Below are 3,314 nucleotides of genomic sequence, written 5' to 3'. Positions count from 1 at the left end.
GGATGATCCGGCATTGGGAGAAAATACGTCTTAAAGGGGCAGATTATAAACTGGAACTGACAACCGTCCCGTTTAAACAGACACCAAATGATCCGGGACTGCAATTACATCCCTTTTTCACAGATGCAGAATGACCCTTGATTGACAGCAGTACCCAGTGTAAAAAACAAAGTCGGATTTCTATCATCCCTGAAGGCAATTGTGCTGTGCGTGAGTGAGCGTGGGTCTCAGGACCACGCGGGGCTGGGACGGTGATTGAAGCCACAGGTGATAGACAGGCAGGAAGAAGGGAGGGAAGTAAAACCAACCCAGACAAAAAGCTAAGTTAAAATGTATAAATATTTGTCATAATAAAAAAATAAATACATTTACAATGTTATTGCAAAAACGGAATTTGATTTGATTTAAATAAATACATAATTGTTTCATAATCTATATAGTTTTGGTTGAACGAAGGCTGTGTGACAGGAAGAATTCCATTGGAAATCACGGGGTGCAGTCAATAAATACCCAAACACAGTAAGCCCATGGTGGAAGACAAGCCACGGGGGAAGATTTGGGTTACAAAGGCGATCTTTTAAAGTCGCGCATGTCTTTCTGCTGCATCTGACAGCAGCTTCTTGTGCTGTGAAAGAGGTAAAAGGTAATAGAACCCAGTGCAGGTAGAACAGAAAAAGCACATTTATGTGAAATTTAAAACTAAGAAATGTATATAAAAATGCATATATATGTATATAAATATAAACAAATACAGTCAATCAGCCATGTCTGGTCTTGATTTGATTTGATTTCTATTTGAAAATAAGGGAAAAGGAAGTCATCATGATACACAGTCCATACACAGGCTCTCGCTAAAATCGCTACGTTTCTAGCTTGTGTAATTTGCATTCAATTAGATGTGGAATAGCAAACTCCCACAGCAGATTCTTCTCCTGTCAGGCAATCCTCGAATGCGTGTTCAATCAAATCAGTATGGCTTCAAGTTGCATGTAATGCCTTTTTACTCACATGACATGAAATGCACAGGAAGATCGCACATAACGTTTGCACGCACTCCCTCGCTGACACAAACAAAGAAACAAACTAAAATTTCTGCACCCTCCAAAGGCAGCTTTTGAAATTTGAAATTTAAAATCGGGGAAAGACAGCACATCCATTTTATACAGACACAGAATGTTACGGAACTGATCGCACACCAATTTAGCAAGACAGAGAATGATCCCGGACAGATCAGCACATCACCTTAAAAGGTAAACTGAAACAGAATGAACAAAAACAGAGAATTCTGTAAAACTCAGCAGGTCGTGCCATTCTGTGGATGAAGATCCCGGGTTCTCGTTCAGTCAGATGATCATTCTGATATTTTAGGAAAAATGTAAAGTTTACAGATTTTTTCAACAAAAATAGCGCCTGGAAAAAAATAGGCAGCGAGGAAGGACAAAAGGGAATGTCTGTGATACAGTGGAGCGTAGGAGTGATTGAATAATAAGTGGCACAATGCGAAAAGGCAAAGTGGGTGTTAAGCGGGCAATAAAGAAACAAAGGATGGACCAGAGGAGGTGTTAGTGGGAACAGCAGAACCATTACCAGAAAATGGGAGCGGTGCTTATGATCCGATACGTTGCACCGAATGTTGAGGCCAGAACACTATAACATGCCTGGAATGTAGGGTGTCAACGCCTTTTAATCAGACCAGGCAGCTTGGCCACCCCGGATTGATTTCCTGTTGAATTCGGCAAACAAGGGACTAATTGAAAAGCCAGCTTCTGACATCTTTTCGGCGCTAGAGAAACAGGACGCACTCATATTCAGGGCAGAGTCTGTTTCACGTTGAAGTGGAGATTGACGCTGAATGTATGCTTATCCCAATGGAGGTGAGCTCATGCGTGCAGAAATGAAGATATACTGATCAAGTATTGGCCGGAACCAAACATGGGTTTAGATTGTCCAATGAGGCACGGAGCCGACTACATCTGAGATACTTTAACTTCACTCAGTTGGGTGAGTTTCAAATTGCTGCTGGCAAACTCCAGGATTTGGATGCTGTGGGAAGAACGGAGCGAAATCACATGTTTTAATTTGAAATATGTCCGTTTTCCCACATGTCGACGGCTCAGAAGCGGTTCTTGGACTAAAAGTTGGCAGGGCTCGTCCGGGACTTAAACCCGGGAACTCTCCCATTTTAATTATGAAAATCTAAAGCGAGAATCATACCCTGAGACCAACGAGCCGCCGACAGTGAGAAACGTAGCTCTCACATCCTGACCGTAGTTTACTTTTCGGCCCATCGTGCCTGTGCTGACTCTCAGAGACCTATCGAATGAGTCCCCCTTTCCATAGCTCTGCTCATGTTTTCCCTTTGATGAATATATTATTAATTTGAGACATTACATTACCAAATAGCTGAATCCTTGTCAGTAAAAGGTGAATTGGGCATTGAGGTTAAATGTGATTGACCAAAAAAACAGAGAGGTCAAATGTTAAATACAATAACGACGCGGGTGGGAGCACACTGGATTAGCAGTCCATCGCCTGAACCTCTCGGCCAGCTTGTCTCTATTTACAGCAACGTCAGACATCCATCCTCTACTTTTTGCATCCAAACAGAAATAATGTGCAAGGAAGTCTACTTCACCGCCTGTTCTGCCCGTGCAACCACATCGACAGTGATGAAAATGTGCCATTAGCTCATTAAAGCAAACAGCCTTCCTTTACTTCAGGTGAGTGACTGTCCGAGATGGTTGGTTTTGAGGCAGAAACAAAACAATGAATAAAAAATTTCACGCGGCAAGTTAGTTGACCACAGAATGACTTGAATCTGCAATCTTCTGACAACATCGCGGTTATAATGGAATTCAGACGCTTTATCCATTGCGCCACGCGGCTGCTGCCGTCGGCACGAAATGTGTTGTTTTTTTTGAGAGCAAATTTGGGAGAAGGGTGAAATCAAGGAGTGGATGTCGTAAAACATGAGCATATTTCGAGTAATGAATTGATGCGCTGCAATAGGGATGCGCACGGGCACAGGAAACGTGAATGTAGCTTGTAACTTAACAATTCGGTCATCGCAGCTGAAATCACACTCCTTTTAAAACTATACAGAATGATCCGGATTATGAGAAAATACGTCTGAAAGGGGCAAATTATGAATCGGAACTGACATACGTTCCGTTTAAACAGACACAGAATGATGCGGGACTGCAGGCACTTCCCTCTTACACAGATGAAGAATGATCCTTGATTGACAGCAGTTCCCTTTGAAAAGAATAAAGTGGGATTTCTAACATTCCTAAAGGATATTGTCCTGTGCGTGA

This window comes from Pristiophorus japonicus, unplaced genomic scaffold (assembly GCF_044704955.1).
Source record: "Pristiophorus japonicus isolate sPriJap1 unplaced genomic scaffold, sPriJap1.hap1 HAP1_SCAFFOLD_43, whole genome shotgun sequence".
NCBI classification, from domain to species: domain Eukaryota; kingdom Metazoa; phylum Chordata; class Chondrichthyes; family Pristiophoridae; genus Pristiophorus; species Pristiophorus japonicus.
Note: the sequence above shows the minus strand (reverse complement) of the source record.